Source organism: Leucopleurus acutus, assembly GCF_964270905.1.
Source record: "Leucopleurus acutus genome assembly, chromosome: 5".
In the NCBI taxonomy this organism is placed as follows: Eukaryota; Metazoa; Chordata; class Mammalia; order Artiodactyla; family Delphinidae; genus Leucopleurus; species Leucopleurus acutus.
The window spans coordinates 45,079,281-45,100,532 of record NC_139147.1 but is presented as its reverse complement, the minus strand read 5'-3'; the positions used below and the strand labels follow the sequence as shown (position 1 = coordinate 45,100,532).

The following is a 21,252-nucleotide window of genomic DNA, read 5'->3' as shown; positions in this document are numbered from 1 at the left end:
GTGAAGAGGAAAGAGTAAGTACCAATCCCTGAGGCAGGAGGGTATAGGTATGTTTTAGGAACAGCTTGAACGGGCACTAAACAGAGAGGCAAAGAAGGTGCAAAAAAGCCTTTGTAAGCATTGGAAACACTTTGGCTTTTACTCTGAGCTAGATCATTGGATTTTCTTCACTTCTGCATGTTTACATACAAGCATTCTGCCACCTATATGAATAGAAAAAACTTACCTTTCTTTTAATTTTAGTAAAAATGTTTGAGTACATTGAAATTAATTGGCATTGGCATTATTTATACATCTAACACTGCATACTTCTATATTACAAATTTAGATTGTAAGTATATTTTATTTGTATAATAAAAGTTATAATAATTTTCAATAAACAAAAACACATTCTGGTAACTTTACAGTCTTTTGGAAAAACATAACTGGTCATCATAATTTCTCATTTCTATTAAAATACAGTAGAAATGATAAACTGTTTTCTATAGTGAATGTGTTCTATTTCTTGATACCACACTTCAGTGATTTATAATAAGCTTATTTAACTCATCCAGTTTGCAGTTTCTTATTTTATTTGACTGTAGAGAGTTAATTAATCGAGACTGGTGGAATTTCAATTAATATAGTTTCTAACAGAATGGTTTCTTTCCTCAGTCTATTGGATTGTTGAAACACTAATACTTTCAATTATCTACTTTAACTTTCCACAAATAAACAATTTATATTATCCATCAAACAAACTTAAAAATTCTGTATCTAAATTCTGTATCTAAAATTCTGTATCTAAAATTTCATTTGTAAGTTGCTTGCTTGAAATTCAGAAGGTATTTTCCAGAAGAAACAATGAGTTCCTTTAGAACTGTGGATACAATTTTACAAAACACACCCACTGTTTATCAGGGGTGATTCAAAAATCTCACAGAGGCACATAAAATTACCCATCTAAATACCTTTCATACTAACAATATTATAGGTCTTATATGACTCTTACACGTAAATTTAAAGGCAACCAGAACTATCAGAGCTCATTTAAAATGGTAAGCTAACCATTCAGAATATAAATAGTAAGACAAGATACAACTAATAAAATCTGAGAACTGTCAAAATAAGTGTCCAAAATTCTAAGCATTTTTCCCATTGGAGAGCCTCTAAGATACTTATCCAGTGATTATTCTTATTTCAGATAAATTTCTAATCAGAATTGATTTTATTCCTCAGGGAATGCATGTAATTACTACTGTCTACACTGCACCCTCTACTCTCCCATATAGGAGTATAGAGATATACTGTCAATAAATTCTGTTTGAATAATTACATTTTAACATCTTCAGACTATATCTTTTCATATTAATAAAAAGTATTAACAACTCTCATCAAACAATCAATTCTCCTAAAATATGAGATTAAATAAAAGTGAAAAATTACATCTGTGACAGAAAAAAAAGTTCTGAAATCATTACATATCTTTATTTAAAAATATGTTGGGTTTGGAAAAAATGTTTAGATGGAAAGAAAGATCAGGAATGAGAAGAATATGACACGCATACACTGAATCAGGACTAATCTGAACCAAGAGATAAGGAAATAACAAAATATCTGCAAATAATGAGAAATTTGGTTCTTTTCAAAGCACTACATAAGGATGTTTAACAAAATGGTAAATTATTTTCTATGTTAAATTAATGATGTTTGAGAAACAATAGTGTTTCTTCTCTCATAATCAAAAAAAAAGGAAAGAAAGAAATCAGAATGAGATTCAGATACCAAAATAGCCAAAAGGTATCAACTGCTAAATTTAATCTTATCCAAGAATACTGAAAGTAATTTAAATTAGATTTTTAAATTTGAATATGATTCACTAAAATAAGAGTATAAATAAATTCAAGATTGCTATAAGATCTAAAAGGCTAGGAAATTTACTAAAAATATATTGTCATTAGTAGATATAGATATGCTATCATATTTAAATCATAATGTATCCTTTGAAAACACTGCATTTACACCAAGTTATATTTGTATTTATACAGTTACATAACATTTAGTTACAATTTCCAAGTATTAAAATAAATAGAGCCTCTAAAAATGTGGGGTCCAAGGAAAGAATGGAAGTATAGAGCTCACATACCAAATGTCTAAGTATTTTTAAATGATAAATCATTCTTCAAAGAAGATTAAACTCTAAGTATGTTCCATTTGCCTACTTTAGAAAGATACTAGAAGGCCAGGTTCAAATTTAAAATATTTGGACTTCTCAGAATTTCACGCCAGCATGTGGTAGTCCATCCAGAGCCAACTCCTAACCTTAGTCAACCCCATTTCTATTTCTTCCCTGATGCTAGGTAAATCCCATACCATGAAGGACTTCACACAAGCACATATATGAGCATCCCAGTCTTCATGTCCCAGCTGTGTCCCTCCTCTGCTACAAAAAGATGCCAACTCTGGTCCTCTATTCAACCTAGGTTGAGCATACCAGTAGCACAGTTCACCCTTTGGAGGATGGACCCCCAACAAGAAGCCTTAAAGTTCTTGAAAGGAGATTTGAAGCCATCTGAGCAGGGAATTCAGGGGTCTTACCTACCGTGTGGTACAGAAGGAAAGCATAGGATCTAAGTAGCATATTACCTATTGCTCAAGGTCATTGCTTCACAAAGAAGGTTGTAGCTAGAGAAATGAATGGGGACGGCCATCTAAAGCTCTAGGAATAGTGTAACGTCTTCCATTCCCAAGTCTAAAGAAAGGTACAATCTCCCAAGACCAAACCAGGAAGTAATAGAAAATATGAACAGACTAATTACCAATACTGAAATTGAATAGGTAATTTTAAAACTCCCAATAAACAAAAGTCCAGGACCAGGTGGCTTCACAGGTGAATTTTTACCAAACATTTAGATAAGAGTTAACACCTATCCTTCTGAAACTATTCCAAAAAACTGCAGAGGAAGGAATACTTCTGAACTCATTCTATGAGGCCACCATCACCCCAACACCAAAACCAGACAAAGATATCACAAAAAAAGAAAATTACAGGCCAATACCACTGATGAACACAGATGCAAAAATCTTCAACAAAATACTAGCATACCAAATCGAACAATACATTAAAAGGATCATATAACATGATTAAGTGAGATTTATCCCAGGATGCAAGGATTTTTTAATATCCACAAATCAATCAATGTGATACACTACATTAACAAATTGAAGGATAAAAACCATATGACCATCTTGGGACTTCGCTGGTGGTCCAGTGGCTACAACTCCAGGCTCCCGATGCAGGGGGGCCAGGTTTGATCCCTGGTCAAGGAACTAGATCCCACATGCCACAACCAAGAGTTCACATGACACAACTTAAGATCCCACATGACACAACTTAAAAAAAAATCCTGCATGCTGCAACTGAAGATCCTGCACACCACAACGAAGATCTTGCACATGGCAAGGAAGATCCCACATGCCACAACTAAGACCCAGTGCAGCCAAATAAATAAATATTTAAAAATGTATGATCATCTATAGATGCAGAAAAAGCTTTTGATAAAATTCAACATCCATTTTTGGTAAAAGCTCTTCAGAAAGTGGGCATAGAGGGAAGCTATTTCTTCATAATGAAGGCCATACATGTCAAACCCACAGCTAATATCATACTCAATGGTGAAAAGTTGAAAGCATTTCCTCTAAGATCAGGAAGAAGACAAAGATTCCCACTCTCACCACTTTTATTCAACGTAGTTTTGGAAGTCCAAGCCACAGCAATCAGAGAAGAAAAAGAAATAAAAGGAATCCAAATGGGAAAAGAAGTAAAACTGTCAATATTTGCAGGTGACATGATTCTATACATAGAAAATCCTAAAGACACTACCAGAAAACTACTAGAGCTAATCAATGAATTCAGTTAAGTTGCAGGATACAAAATTAATACACAGAAATCTGTTGTATTTCTATACACTAACAATAAAATATCAGAAAGAGAAATTAATGAAACAATCCCATTTACCATCACATCAAACAGAATAAAATACCTAGGAATAAACCTATCTAAGGAGGCAAAAGACCGGTACTCTGAAAACTATAAAACACTGATGAAAGAAATTGAAGACAACAGAAACAGATGGAAAGATATACCATGTTCTTGGATTAGAAGAATCAATATTGTTAAAATGACCATACTACCCCAGGCAATCTACAGATTCAATATAATCCCTATCACATTACCAATGGCATTTTTCACAGAACTAGAACAAAAATGTTTAAATTTGTATGGAAACAAAATAGACCCCAAATAGCCAAAACAATCTTGAGAAAGAAGAACGAAGTTGGAAGAGTCATGCTCCCTGACTTTAGACTAAAAGCTACAGTAATTAAAACAGCATGGTACTGACACAAAAACAGAAATATAAATCAATGGAACAGGATAAAAAGCCCAGAAATAAACCCAGACACTTATGATCAATTAATCTGTGATAAAGGAGGCAAGAATATACAATGGAAAAAAGACAGTCTCTTCAATAAGTGGTGCTGGGAAAACTGGACAGCTACATGTAAAAGAATGAAATTAGAGATTCTTTAACACCACATACAAAAATAAACTCAAAATGGATTAAAGACATAAATGAAAGAATGGATACTATAAAACTCCTAGAGGAAAACATAGTCAGAACACTCTTTGACATAAATTGCAGAAATATTTTTTTGGATCCATCTCCTAGAGTGATGAAAATAAAAACCAAAATACCAAATAGGACCTAATTAAACTTAAAGCCTTTGCATAGCAAAGGAAACCATGAACAAAACAAAAAGACTACTTACAGACTGGGAGAAAATATCTGCAAACAATGCTACTGACAACGGCTCAATTTCCAAAATATACAAACAGCTTAATATCAAAAAATTAAACAATCCAATCAAAAAATGGGCAGAAGACCAAACAGACATTTCTCCAAAGAATACATACAGATGGCCAACAGGTACCTGAAAAGATGCACAATATCGCTAATTATTAGAGAAATGCAAATCAAAACTACAATGAGGTATCACCTCACTTCGGTCAGTATGGTCATCATTAAAAAGTCTACAAATAATAAATGCTGGAGAGGGTGTGGAGAAAAAGGAACCCTCCTACACTGTTGGTGGGAATGTAAATTTGTGCAGCCACTATGGAGGACAGTATCGAGGTTTCTTAAAAGACTAAAAATAGAGTTATCAAATGATCCTACAATTCCACTCCTAGGCATATCAGAGAAAACTCTAGTTGGAAAAGATACATGCACCCCAATGTTCATAGCAGACATGGAAGCTATGTCTGCTGTTTACAATAGCCAAGACATGGAAGCAACCTAAATATCCATTGACAGAGGAATGGATCAAGAAGTTGTGTCACATATATATACTGGAATACTGCTCAGCTATAAAAAAGAATGAAATAATGCCATCTGCAGCAACATAGACGGACCCAGAGATTATCATAATAAGTGAAGTAAGTCAAACAGAGAAAGACAAATATCATATGATACCAATTATTTGTGGCATCTAAAAAAAAATGATACAAATGAACTTATTTACAAAACAGAAACAGACTCACAGACATAGAAAACAAACTTATGGTTACCAAAGGGGAAAGTTGGGCAGGGGAGGGATAAATTAGGAGTCTGGGATTAACAGATACACACTACTATATATAAAATATATAAACAACAATGACATACTGTACAGCACAGGGAACTATATTCAATATCTTATAATAACCTACAATGGAAAAGAATCTGAAAAAGAATATATATATATACATATATAACCATATGTATAAGAATCACTTTGCTGTAAAACACTGTAAATTAACTATACTTCAATTTAAAAAAAGGTTAAAAAATCCGATTTGGGGTGTAAGGTACTATAATTACTCTTTAATATCAAAGAGAGTTAAATATTATAAAAAACTTTTATGTTCTGCTTCATTATTGGGTAGTTAATGTAAACATTTGCCTCAAAACTCTTTTGCCTCCTAAAGTTCTCCATTGATCCTACAGATCATGTGTTAATAAGCAAAAAACAATATTTAGTGAGTTTACAGTATATATTAAATTCCATACAAGGAATGAAGAAATTAGATACAAGAATTGCTTGCTCTTACTGGACTTATTATAATATTTTAAGGTAATAAATTATGAAAACATAATTGACAGCACAGAACTGAATATAAGAAACAAATAAACAGTATATATAGTAAATAGAGTAAGTGTCCAAAGGATAGCAACACTAGTGAATGAGGGTGGTTTGGCAGGTTTGGCCAAGATGGAGAGACTGGACTTTAACCTTAAAGAATTACAAGATTCAATAAGGCAGAGGGAGAAGAGTGTATAGAAAAAATAATGTGTAACACTAATCTATATGCATATAATTTTTGGCAGCACAGTCCTGTACTACATATATTTAGTGGGTAAAAGTTTTCGCCCCTATTTAAAACAAAAACCAAACACATAATTATTCTCCAGTTGTGAAATATTTAGATGTACATGGTTTGGTTAAACAAGTATCAGTTGTACACCAAAGGGTTCTTTCTTTTGTAAACTTCAAGAGCACCTTGGATATAATGATTCCTGAGGGCAACTATTTGTATACTGAATTTATACCATCAAAGCTTTTTCACAAATGTTAACTTACTTGGTCCTCATCAGTCCAATAAAGTGAGACAGATATTTTCATTTTCACATTACTGATAAGGAATTCAATACCCAGGAATTGCATGGGCCAAGGATTAGAACCAGGCCTTCTAAACTTCATTTTCTGTATTTCATGATGTTTTACTGGTGACTTGTTGGCCTAGGGGAGATTGTCTTTCCCAGGGCTAGCTAATTCTTAGAGATACCAAAAGGCTCTGGGACTAGAGCATATCTTTCATAGGCAAACCAACCAAACCGGAGTCTATAGGCCCAACTACTTCCTTACCTAACTCTCACACACCAAGCTAGTATTTCTTCTGTCTTAAACCCAGGGGCAGGTACCAGGTAACTAGAGACCAACCCTATAGCCCAAAGCCTGAAGGAATTATTCAAACTAGCCAATCCTAAGCTGTTTACTGGGCCCTGCCTTGCATTTCCCACAGAAACCCCAATAAAGGCTCTGGCTTAGACTTTCCCCTCATTCCTGTCTTCTGTCACGTGACCAAAACCGATTGCTTCCCCTGTGGCCCTGCATGGCCTTGATGACCTCCTTCCTGGATCCTGTGTGTATAATAGACTTCTCCTTTCCAAGTGTAATTCTTGTTTCCTCCTGTGGCCACAGTAACTTTACCATACCATTATCCAACATGTACATTCTTAGAACAAACAGCTATATGGTTCATGACACATTCTTCCTGCCAACCCTTTGGAAGACAACTGATTCTTGCTTAATCAAAAGCTTTCATTGAGCAAGACACTCCAAAAGACAGAGCTTTTCTATTCATCACATGTAATCCTCTCCTTGATGCAAAGAAACAGACTCATAAAATAACTAATAGATAGAAGAAGTTCTCTGTTCTACTTAACCAGCCATAAAAGCAGATACAGTTCACAAGATATTCTACCCTGCAGAAGCATGTACTAAAGTAATTAAACAAGGAGGCTATTAGACTGAGGTGGCTCTAATGCCTTGGCAGCTTGTGTAAGCAAACCCAAACCTAAGCTATAATAAATTCCTATAAATGCTCCAAGGTTAGGAAATAAAAACCTAAGAACAACCAATCACAAATAGCCATCTAGACTTTCCCACTTAAATGAGGTACCCACTTAAGCTATAGCCAATAAAATAATTTCCATGCTTTGCTTCTATGCCTGCTGTATAAAAACCACCTTTCCCCTAGCTCCTGTTGGCAGAGTGACCCTAACCACTTTTGGTTTGATGCTGCCTGATTCAAATCAATGTTAGTGATAGGGATAGAGTAGAATAATTAGTTTAAAAATCCCAATAGGGAATTAAAGACAGAAAGGAAATTTTAAGGGAGTTTGGGAAACTGTTGTAAGCTGATGACCACTCAAGAAAAGAATCCAATAACCTACTCTATCTTGAAGGAAGACCAGGTGCATTCAAGTTCCAGGCACATTCAAGCCACAAGTCCTGATAGTTAAAACACAAGACAATAGTTATGGGGTCTGAATATTATTGTTACATGAAGCCAGGGAGTTAATGGTCCTTGAAGAAGAGCATTTCTGCATGTAGCCAAGACGGAATATAGGGGAAAGTGGAAAGAAACTAGATGAAAGGGGACATTATACCAAAACCTGAGATGAATAACCATTTTTTAGTATATGTTATCACCTTTCTGCTAAAATACATATGATTTCAATAGCGCCATGACAGTCCCAGCTAAACCACATAGGGTCAAAGGAGGAACTAATGATGTAAGCCTTGACATCTACCCAAGAATGATGAAGAAGGTGGTCTTCCCCCCCGCCGCCCACTTTTTCTTTGATTATAAAAATGTAGCCCTCTTTGCTCTCAGGGCTGCACTCCCTTGCCTGCCCACGTGTATCTCTCACAAGCTTCCTATGCTAATAAACTCACTCTTTGCCTATCATTTTGCCTCACCCTGAAATCTTTCTGTGACGAGACAAAAGAACCTGAGTTTCAGTGAGTCCTGATACCAGGTGAGCAGTTTCACTTAAAAGACGTGGGTTTGAGTCCCCTCCTAAGTCAGGGATCATGGGTTCAAGTCCCAATCTGAGGTGTGACTGGATATGAGACTCATCCAAGAAAGAATGTGGCTTCATTAGCTCAAATAAATTCTTAGAAATTTTAATATGCCTCTGTTTACCTTTCAACACATGTATGTAAGTTTTGTTTTACTGAGTTTTTTCTATACTATACAACAGTGAATTGTTTTATATATTGGTATTTTAAGTCATATGAAAATATAAAAAATTATAATAAACAATAATGAGATGAAAGAGTTGGAATATTTTGAGTTTAGTTCCTATTTTGTAAAAGCAAATAGCTGGAGGGGCGACTTCAAGATGGCGGAGGAGTAAGACGTGGAGATCACCTTCTTCCCCACAAATACATCAAAACCACGTCCACATGTGGAACAACTCCTACAGAACTCTACTGAATGCTCGCAGTAGACCTCAGACTCCCCAAAAGACACCCTGAGGTGACCTACACTCAGGGGCACGGGCAAATCCCAAGCTGAACCCCAGGAGCTGGGAGAACAAAGAAGAGAAAGGGAAACTTCTCCCAGCAGACTCAGGAGCAGCGGATAAAATCTCTACAGTCAACTAGATGTACCCTGCATCTGTGGAACACCTGAATAGACAACGAATCATCCAAAAATTGAGATGGTGGATTTGGGAGCAAATTTGGGAGTCCACAGACACCCCAAAACACACCGCCAGACGTGGTCCTGCACACCAGAAAGACAAGATCCAGACTCATCCACCAGAACACAAGCACTGGTCCCCTGCACCAGGAAGCCTACACAGCCCACTGAACCAACCTTAGCCACTGGGGGCAGACACCAAAAACAACAGGAACTACGAACCTGTAGCCTGTGAAAAGGAGACACCAAACACAGTAAGATAAGCAAAATGAGAAGACAGAGAAATACACAGCAAATGAAGGAGATGACTGAGCAAGGTAAAAACCCACCAGACCAATCAAATGAAGAGGAAATAGGCAGTCTACCTGAAAAAGAATTCAGAGTAATGATAGTAAAGATGATCCAAAATCTTGGAAATAGAATGGAGAAAATACAAGAAAAAGAAACATTTAACAAGGACCTAGAAGAACAAAAGAGCAAACAAAAAATGACGAACAAGACAATAAATAAAATTAAAAATTCTCTAGAAGGAATCAATAGCAGAATAACTGAGGCAGAAGAACGGATAAGTGACCTGGAAGATAAAATAGTGGAAATGACTACCAAAGAGCAGAATAAAGAAAAAAGAATCAAAAGAATTTAGGAAAATCTCAGAGACCTCCTGGACAACATTAAACGCAACAACATTCCAATTATAGGGGTCCCAGAAGAATAAGAGGAAAAAAAAGGGACTGAGAAAATATTTGAAGAGATTATAGTTGAAAACTTCCCTAATATGGGTAAGGAAATAGTAAATCAAGTCCAGGAAGCACAAAGACTTCCATAAAGGATAAATCCAAGGAGAAACACGCCAGAACACATGTTAATCAAACTATCAGAAATTAAATACCAAGAAAAAATATTAAAAGCAGCAAGGGAAAAGCAACAATTAACATACAAGGGAATCCCCATAAGGTTAACAGCTGATTTTTCAGACGAAACTTGGCAAGCCAGAACGGAGTGGCAAGACATATTTAAAGTGATGAAAGGAAAAACCTACAACCAAGATTACTCTACCCAGCAAGGATCTCATTCAAATTCGATGGAGAAATTAAAACCTTTACAGACTAGCAAAAGCTAAGAGAATTCAGCACCATCAAACCAGCTCTGCAACAAATGCTAAAGGAACTTCTCTAGGCAGGAAACACAAGAGAAGGAAAAGACTTACAATAACAAACACAAAACAATTAAGAAAATGGTAATAGGAACATACTTTTCGACAGCTACCTTAAATGTAAAAGGATTAAATGCTCCAACCAAAAGACAAAGACTGGCTGAAACGATACAAAAACAAGACCTGTATATATGCTGTCTACAAGAGACCCACTTCAGACTTAGGGACACATACAGACTGAAAGTGAGGAGATGGAAAAACATATTCCATGCAAATGGAAATCAAAAGAAAGCTAAAGTAACAATTCTCACATCAGACAAAATAGACTTCAAAATAAAGACTATTACAAGAGACAAAGGAAGACACTACACAATGATAAAGGGATTAATCCAAGAAGAAGATATAACAATTGTAAATACTTATGCACCCACCATAGGAGCACCTCAATATATAAGGCAAATACTAATAGCCATAAAAGGGGAAATCGACAGTAACACAGTAAGTGGGGGACTTTAACACCCCACTTACACCAATGGACAGATCATCCAAAATGAAAATAAATAAGGAAACACAAGCTTTAAATGACACACTAAACAAGATGGACTTAATTGATATTAATAGGACATTCCATCCAAAAACAGCAGATTGCACTTTCCTCTCAAGGGCTCATGGGACATTCTCCAGGATAGATCATATCTTAGCTCACAAATCAAGCCTTGGTAAACTTAAGACAACTGAAATCGTATCAAGTATCTTTTCCGATTACAACGCTATGAGACTAGATATCAATTACAGGAAAAAATCTGTAAAAAATACATACAAACACATGGAGGCTAAACAATACACTACTGAATAACCAAGAGATCATGGAAGAAATCAAACAGGAGATCAAAAAATACCTAGAAACAAATGACCAGGAAAACACGACAACCCAAAACCTATGGGATGCAGCAAAAGCAGTTCTAAGAGGGAAGTTTATAGCAATACAATCCTACCTCGAGAAACAAGAAACATCTCATATAAACAACCTAACCTTACACCTAAATCAAGCAGAGAAAGAAGAAAAAAAAAAATCCCACAGTTGGAAGAAGGAAAGAAATCATAAAGATCAGATCAGAAAGAAATGAAAAAGAAATGATGGCAAAGATCGTTAAAACTAGAAGCTGGTTCTTTGATAATATAAACAAAATTGATAAACCATTAGCCAGACCCATCAAGAAAAAAAGGGAAAAGACTCAGATCAACAGAATTAGAAATGAAAAAGGAGAAGTAACAACTGACACTGCAGAAATACAAAGGATCATGACAGATTACTACAAGCAACTATGTGCCAACAAAATGGACAACTGAAAGAAATGGACAAATTTTTAGAAAAGCACAACCTTCTGAGACTGAACCACGAAGAAATAGAAAATATAAAGAGACCAATCACAAGCACTGAAATTGAAACTGTGATTAGAAATCTTCCAACAAACAAAAGCCCAGGACCAGATGGCTTCATAGGCGAATTCTATCAAGCACTTAGAGAAGAGCTAAAACCTATCCTTCTCAAACTCTTCCAAAATATAGCAGAGGGAGGAACACTTCCAAACTCGTTCTATGAGGCCACCATCACCCTGATACGAAAACCAGACAAAGATGCCACAAAAAAACTACGGGCCAATATCATTGATGAATATAGATGCAAAAATCCTCAACAGAACACTAGCAAAGAGAATCTAACACATTAAAAGTATCATACATAATGATCAAGTGGGGTTTATCCCAGAGATGCAAGGATTCTTCAATATATGCAAATCAATGTGATAAATCATATTAACAGACTGAAGGAGAAAAACCACATGATCATCTCAGTAGATGCAGAAAAAGCTTTTATTAAAATTCAACACCCATTTGTGACGAAAACCCCCCAGAAAGTAGGCATAGAGGGAACTTACCTCAACATAATAAAGGTCATATATGACAAACCCACAGCCAACATCATTCTCAATGGTGAAAAACTGAAACCATTTCCACTAAGATGAGGAACAAGACATGGTTGCCCACTCTCACCAGTATTATTCAACATAGTTTTGTAAGTGTTAGCCACACCAATCAAAGAAGAAAAAGAAATAAAAGGAATCCAAATTGGAAAGAATAAGTAGAGCTGTCATTGTTTGCAGATGACATGATACTATACATAGAGAATCCTAAAGAAGCTACCAGAAAACTACTATAGCTAATCAACGAATTTGGTAAAGTGGCAGGATACAAAATTAATGCACAGAAATCTCTTGCATTCCTATACACTAATGATGCAAAACCTAAAAGAGAAATTGAGGAAACACTCCCATTTACCACTGCAACAAAAAGAATAAAATAACTAGGAATAAACCTACCTAAAGAGATAAAAAACCTGAAAGCAGAAAACTATAAGACACTGATGAAAGAAATTAAAAATGATACAAACAGAGGGAGAGATATACCATGTTCTTGGATTGGAAGAATGAACATTGTGTAAAAGACTATACTACCCAAAGCAATCTACAGATTCAATGCAATCCCTATCAAACTACCACTGGCATTTTTCACAATATCAGAACAAAAAATTTCACAATTTGTATGGAAACACAAAAGACCCCGAATAGCCACAGCAATCTTGAGAAAGAAAAACGGAGCTGGAGGAATCAGACTCCCTGACTTCAGACTATACTATAAAGCTACAGTAATCAAGACAGTATGGTACTGGCACAAAAACAGAAATATAGATCAATGGAACAGGATAAAAAGCTCAGAGATAAACACACACACATATGGTCACCTTATCTTTGATAAACGAGACAAGGATATACAATGGAGAAATGGCAGCCTCTTCAGTAAGTGGTGCTGGAAAAACTGGACAGCTACATGTAAAAGAATAAAATCAGAACACTCATACACAAAAATACACATACACAAAATAAACGCAAAATGGATTAAACACCATTTGTGATGTTTAACAAAACATCACATACACCATACACAAAATAAACTCAAAATGGATTAAAGACCTAAATGTAAGGCCAGACACTATCAAACTCTTAGAGGAAAACATTCGCAGAACACTAGATGACATAAATCACAGCAAGATCTTTTTTGACCCACCTCCTAGAGAAAGGGAAATAAAAACAAAAATAAACAAATGGGACCTAATGAAACTTAAATGCTTTTACATCACAAAGGAAACCATAAACAAGACGAAAAGACAACCCTCAGAATGGAAGAAAATATCTGCAAATGACGCAACTGACAAAGAATTAACCTCCAAAATTTACAAGCAGCTCATGCAGCTCAATATCAAAAAATACAAACAACCCAATCCAAGAATGGCCAGAAGACCTAAACAGACATTTCTCCAAAGAAGATATACAGATTGCCAACAAACACATGAAAGGATGCTCAACATCATTAATCATTAGAGAAATGCAAATCAAAACTACAATGAGGTATCACCTCACACCTGTCAGAATGGCCATCCTCAAAAAATCTGCAAACAATAAATGCTGGAGAGGGTGTGGAGAAAAGGGAACACTCTTGCACTGTTGGTGGGAATGTAAATTGTTACAGCCACTGTGGAGAACAGTATGGATGTTCCTCAAAAAGCTAAAAATTGTACTTCCATAAGACCCTACAGTCCCACTACTGGGCCTATACCCTGAGAAAACCATAATTCAAAAAAAGTCATGTACCACAATGTTCACTGCAGCTCTATGTACAATAGCCAAGACATGGAAGCAACCTAAGTGTCCGTCAACAGATGAATGGATAAAGAAGATGTGGCACATATATACAATGCAATATTACTCAGCCATAAAAAGAAACAATATTGAGTTATTTGTATTGAAATGGATGGACCTAGAGACTGTCATACACAGTCAAGTAAGTCAGAAAGAGAAAAACAAATACCGTATGCTAATACATACATATGGAATTTAAAAAAAGAAATGGTTCTGATGAATCCATGGGCAGGACAGGAATAGAGACGCAGATGTAGGCAATGGACTTGAGGACACGGGGAGGGGGAAGGGTAAGCTGGGACGAAGTGAGAGAGTGGCATGGACATAAATACACTACCAAATGTAAAATAGATAGCTAGTGGGAAGCAGCTGCATAGTACAGGGAGATCAGCTCGGTGCTTCGTAACCACCTAGAGGGGTGGGATAGGGAGGCGTGGAGGGAGAAGCAAGAGGGAGGATATATGGGGATATATGTATATGTATAGCTGATTTGCTTTGTTATAAAGCAGAAACTAACACATCATTGTAAAGCAATTATACTCCAATAAAGATGTTAAAAAAAAAAGCAAATAGCTGACAGAATTGACCAACTTAACAGCAGACATAATGACAGGTTTGATTATTTCATCATCCAACTTCTATAATTACTAGGTGTATGTACACAATTCAAACTGGAGAGTAAGTTATACATGTGCTTGTCTTAATTAGAGGCAGGACTTTAACCCCCTGGAAAAAACTTGGTATATGGCTGAAGTTGCCAGAAGTCTGCACATACAGCTTAGTGTTGTACATCACCTAAGACTATTTCTCCACTGATAAATCTCTTGGGCAGTTCCATTTAAAATGAATCTTTATTAGAAGTGATAGGAAATGTAAAAAGCTATGAACAGTACTTAATCCATTCATGCCTGAGGGTTCTCTAAAAACCCATCCCCATCTACACAGAGTGAGTTTTTCTTTGTATAGCAAGCTAAATAAAGTAGACTAAAAGGTGTATTCCTTTTGGACATAGAAAGTTAGAATAAGGAAATTCATTCCTAAAGCAAAGGGCAGTCACTGTGGAGTCAGACTGCGTTCTTTTCTCAGAGAACAAAATAAGGCAATCAAATAGCCTTCCTAGGCAAGAATATTCAGATAATTTGAATTTGACTTAAACATGTTTAGGATGTTTAAACTGACCTAAACATCCAAAATTCTAATGTGAATCTCTCAAATTTATACCTTCTTCCCTCTGAAAATTTTTAGAATTCAAAAGGAATACAAATGTTTATTTAAAAAATTAACTTTAAAATTTTAAAATAAAAGCAGATAGTCTATTTCTCAGCATAGAAAGGGCTGTTGGAAAAATAATTACATTTTTAAATACCAGTGATAACTTACTCAAAGGCCATAGCTCAAGAAAATTTCAACAAAGGAAGAGAGAAATTAACTTCATACTAAAATGCTTACCTCTTTATCTACAGACAGAAAAGGGAGGGGAAAAAAAATCACACCCTAGATCCATTAGGACCCTGAACAGCTGCAGGGCTGATCTGGTTTAAGGAAAAAAAAAAATCATTAAAAACCAATATTAAATATCCTGACAGTAGAGACTAGGGAAGGAAGCATCCTAATAACAGTGAAGAAAGAGACAGCTAAAAAAAAATAAATTTGGTTTATACCTGTACCTGTGCTTTTTAAATGAATAAGTACTTACTTAGATGTATGTAGAACCACTTTCCTCTCTTCCTTTTTCTGTCTGCCTTTTTAAAAATCACATGCACTCTAATTTTAAAATTAGTAACTTAAATTTATTTCTGCCTCTATTTGTAACAGATGCCAGCTATCAGCTAAAAGGGAGATAACTATGTGGTAAAAAAATATTTTTTTTCTTGACTTATTTCTTCAAAATGTGGTTATGATAAATATATAAATATATAAAGGGAAATATGAAAAGGAAATAGAATATTACAAAAGATCATTGCAAAGATATAGAATCCAAAAGAACAAATGACTTAAAATTAGCTAGTATTACATTGGTAGATGACTAATTAATAAAATAATGAAATAGCCTATCATTACCCAGATATTTTTCCAAAAGTAAAAGATAATCTAAAGATAGATTTAAATGAAATGAAGAAAGAACAACAAAATCATGGGAAATCTATAATTTCTAATTAGATTCCCTGTATAACTTGTTACCAAGGGTTTTGTAGTATGTGGCTATAACTAATTATTCCTCAAGATTAAACTAAATTTAAATGAGAAAGGGAGCAATGCAGGGGAAGAAAATCTCCAACTTCATTCTAAGAATGATAAAAAATAGAAGAGGTGAGAATGAAAAGAAGTCTTCATTTGGTAAAATGACAAACATCTGATTTGTTCCAAACATTCTACCTCTTGTCTTGCATAATCTAAATAAAGTGGTTGAATGTACATAGGCATCTCATTATGTAAGCTGTAATGACTTAATTTTTAAATCATAAGCATCTAATACTCTCTACCAAAGGAAAGCTTGTTATAGAGGCCTTCTTATTCTAATGTGATATTTTCCTCAGAACCACTTAAATATTCACTTTGAGTCAATATACTGACATAAACTTAGAAAATTAGTGCCCTGAATTCTGCTGCTAGGCATGTAGTTAATAACATAAATCTGTTTTACAGCAGAAAAATGAAGGCTCTGCATTTAAATGATAAATAGTTTCAGACTAAAACAAGAGAATAAAACAAGAAGCAAAATGCATCATGTGCATATACATTTCTATTTCACTTTGGGTAAACATAAAACTTTTTTATTAGACTACAAAGATATTTAATAAAAAGTAAGAACTCAATGGCATAGCTATCTGGAAGACAACTAAGACTAAGTTTTATAAATAAATTTATTACTTTTGGTTCATTTCTCCTATTAACAGGACCAAAATATAGCAAGAAGGATAATTTCTATTAAGAAGGAATGATTCTTCCCATAAAAAATAGTCACATATTCACGAAGATTAAAAGTTCTTAAATAGAGTCCATCTTCTGAATATCTGTAAGCCTTAATTGGTAAAAAAAGTTAAGATTTTCACTTAACCAATAAATAAGATACTCCAAAAACTATCTTTGAATAGAATTTCTACAATTAAGATATGGAAAATATTCATCTTAATTGTTCTGTCTTATGTTCAACAATTCCATGCTAGCTTCCACAGGATTTCACAAATACAGAAAGCATGTGAAAATAATCTCACAAATCATACTTAATTTCATTCTTATATGGTAGAGATAATAAAGCATATTATCCTGGTTTTATGGATGAGGAAATTGACTTAAAGGAGGGAATTGACTTATTTGAGTCTTCAAAGAAAATAGAAAAATCACCACCACAAGTATCTGGAGGGTTCTATTAGCCCATATGGAGGCTTTGAACTAAAATACATTTAAATAGAATATAATCTCTATGAGGGCAGGGACTTTGTTTTGTCCCATTATTGTATCCCCAGCACCAGGGGTATACAATGCCAGGATCACAGTAGGTTCTTAATATTTGCTGACTATGGAAATGAGTAATAGAAGGCTTGAATTCTAACTAAAACAATTCTGAACACTTCCACTCATGGGAGACTACTGTTTCCTACATCAGGTTACTAAATATCACACATTATTGAGAGATATATAAACTTTGAGCTCCCTCCTAAACTAATCATCCTGTTTTAGAGCCTTCATAACGACTTAGCTGAACACAGAAATATCAGATGAACTAACTGAAGTCTGCAAACATCAGATGACTCAGCCAGCACTATGCTAGAGCACAAGATTTTACCTTAGGACAAAGACTCAGGTTGAGAACCAAGAGGTGCTCTGTGTGTGTGGAGCCGGGGGTGGGGTGTGTGGGGGTGTGGGTGCGTGTTTTCAAGATGGAGAGAGGGGAGAGGAAAATGGTATCAAGTATATGTGTCTGCATCAGGAGAGAGAGAACTGAATAAGTGATATAACACCCAAGCTGCTTAAAAGGTATTCTTTAGTAGAGGACTTTAATATGAAAAGGACTATTTACTGACCCAGTCAGATCACCTATCTTTGCTCTAATTACTAATAAAGTCTACAACCTTAACTCTGATTAACTTTCTATTTTAACTAAATGTTGTAATATTTAACTATATTATATTATGGATTGGTAATTCTTACAAACATAAGGTATGAAATAAATGAACAGTCAAACTGTACATGTTAATGCAAATTGGGAGAAGAAACCCCTAAGACTGTGATGCTCTGTACATATTGCAAAGAAAATGATTAATGAAGGAGAAAGTATTTAAGCATATCAAATGCTGCTGAAAGGTCCTGTAAAATAAGAACAGTTCAATATTTACCAGATTTTTTAACAGAGAAGTTATGGCAGCTATGACAAAAAAATGTTTGGTGGAGAGCTAATGTGGGCAGAAGCACATCTTCATGCAGGAATCTGAAAAAGAGTGCTTTTTTTAATCACAGATATGTAATGTGTAAGATAAATTTATAGAAATTCTTTTAAGGTAAGAAGATGATTCTGTACATATGTTTCAGTTCATGTTCTGGCCCATTAATGTTGCTTAACACTTCACAAAGATATGTATTTTGACATGGTTTTTCAAAATATGTTAGACCTTCACAATTCAAATAAAATTGTAACTTTACCCAGGCCTACAGTTCCATAGGAATTGTTCCTGATATGTCAAAGCTTGCTTGACACCAGAATCCTACATGTGAAACTATATCTAACGATCATCAGCTTCTCCAATGGCTTCAAACTGAGATTTGTCTATATTAATTGACTTAGAGATATAAACTACATGTGCCATAAATAAATGTCTGACTTGCACAAAATTATGATAGGTTATACTAATTTTGTGTGGCATATTTGTATTTAATGATTCTTAAACACAGAATGTAAGTGTATATATAGTGGGAAAATTGTGAAAGCACAGGTACTATTCTTTCAAATAACTCTGTGGCACTGATTTCCAATTATTAAAAAATTACTTTAGAATATCAAATTAGTAGTAGTTAGAGGGAAGTGTCACATGGCTAAGTTGGGAATTTTCCCCTACACCTCATTTGTAATCTCACAAATTACTGATTATCTAGAGTACAGTTTAAATGTATTCTTGCTGTAAGACTGTTTAAAAGAACTGCATGGTTTTAAATAGGATCTGACATAATCATCACTGTGCAATAAGCCAGGCAGTGTAATAAACTTACCCTGTTATTTCAAACAACCTTTAGAAAAAGTTTCATTAATCTTTTCTTAGGGGAAAAAAAGCAAAATAATATTTGAAGCTAACTAAATAAAAATGCTTAACAACCATTCACCTTGCAAACTTCAAGAAAAAAACTATCCCTGGATATTACATATTATATTCTACAGAATAATAACCTAAAATTGTTGTTAGCATAGTAATGAAAAACCTTATGATGCATTGCATGGAGTTTTAAGGTCATGTTGGGAACATAAATCTTTCAGCTCTAAAATACATTATATGGGACCAGTGAACTTAGGTACTTTTGTACTTAGGTGCTTCGTAACAGACAAAGATAATTAGATGGATGTTAAATATCCTGTATACTTCTGATTAACCCAATATTCTTAAGAGACAGAAGAACAGAAAAGTGTTAACAATACATATTATGAAATACTTTTCATATGAATATACTATCAAAATACATTGAAAATATATGTTTCTCTGTGTGTTAGTTATATTACGGTTTTCTATGCAAGTTTACAATTCATAAATCCAATAAGCAAAACACTGCACATTTCCTAAGTAGCTAAAAATTAAAAGGACATGGAATTAAGTGATACATATACTTAAAGAGATATGGTTCCCAAAGTTAAGAAGCTTATATTCAAACTCAGTATCATCTCTTACATATACTGAGAGGATCTAACATATACTAAAAATAGTTAATATTTAGAGCAATGATTTAAGTAAAATGCAACAGTGTATAAGTTAATAGAAAAAAATCAATGAATATACATGTCGGAGAAATGAGAAATATAGTGAAGTAGAATATAGAAAAAATTCCAGGGGAAAAAGCCATAAGAGAAGAAAAAATTATAAACAAGCATATAAATAGGAGGTATAAAATACGTCATGATAGAAGGTAAAATATACATGTCAGTTTTCAAACAATAATTGTTAAATATCCACTTTTAAAAGACAAAGACTTCAAGATTTTATAATAAACAAAATCCAACTGCAACCCACATACTAGCTGTGGATCCACTTTCCTCATTCCAACTTTTCTGCAAACACATCAAATTCATCTCTTTACTATTCAGAGTGTTCACTCTATCTCCTGTTTCCAATCTTAAATACAAAAATCTATCAAAGTGCTTAGCAAAACAAAGGATATTCCAATGATTACAACACATACACCCACACACAAAAGAACAACTGCTACACAAATGCATGTTGCTAATACGGGTAACAACGAAAACAAAATAATCCAAAAAAGTTAAGAGTAAAAGGACTTCCTAGAAAAAAAATATTAGCATCTGATGGGTACCAGTCATGAAAAACTTGGCAATATATTTGAGAATTCTAAGAAGTTATTTAAGCCACTGATAAAGTAATTCCACTTCTAGAATTTATCATAAGTTTTAAATAATAATTGTGAAGTGATAGAATGCGATCCAGTTATTAAAATTCATTTTGAAAAGAACATTTAATGGCTTAGAAAATATATACATAATATATTAAGTGGAAAAACTGAACTATATAAAACAATAAGTTAACTATATTTCCCACTTTGAAAAATATATGCATACATTATATATTATCTAACAATTTTACATATATAATATTATATAACCCATGTGGTTAACAGTATTATATAATAATAATATTCACAGAGAAACTATAGACACAAACACATAGAGCTGAGGAAGAACTCTTAAAAAACTGAAATAACAGTGGTTATTTCTCAAAGAAAGGATTATCAGTGAATTTTACTTTCTTCTTCATGATTTGTAAGTTTTATAATTATCCATAATTTTATGTTTATACAAGTAATGGAATATATACTCCACATGTAAGCATAAAATT

At 34.2% G+C, this 21,252-nt stretch overlaps 1 protein-coding gene across 4 annotated transcripts in view; it reads right to left on the bottom strand.

The window, feature by feature from the left end:
- Positions 1 to 21,252, bottom strand: part of EPHA6 (EPH receptor A6) — a gene marked incomplete at its 5' end in the record, with an annotated part of 855,070 nt that overhangs the window by 717,368 nt on the left and 116,450 nt on the right. The gene's annotated exons all lie outside the window — the stretch shown is intronic.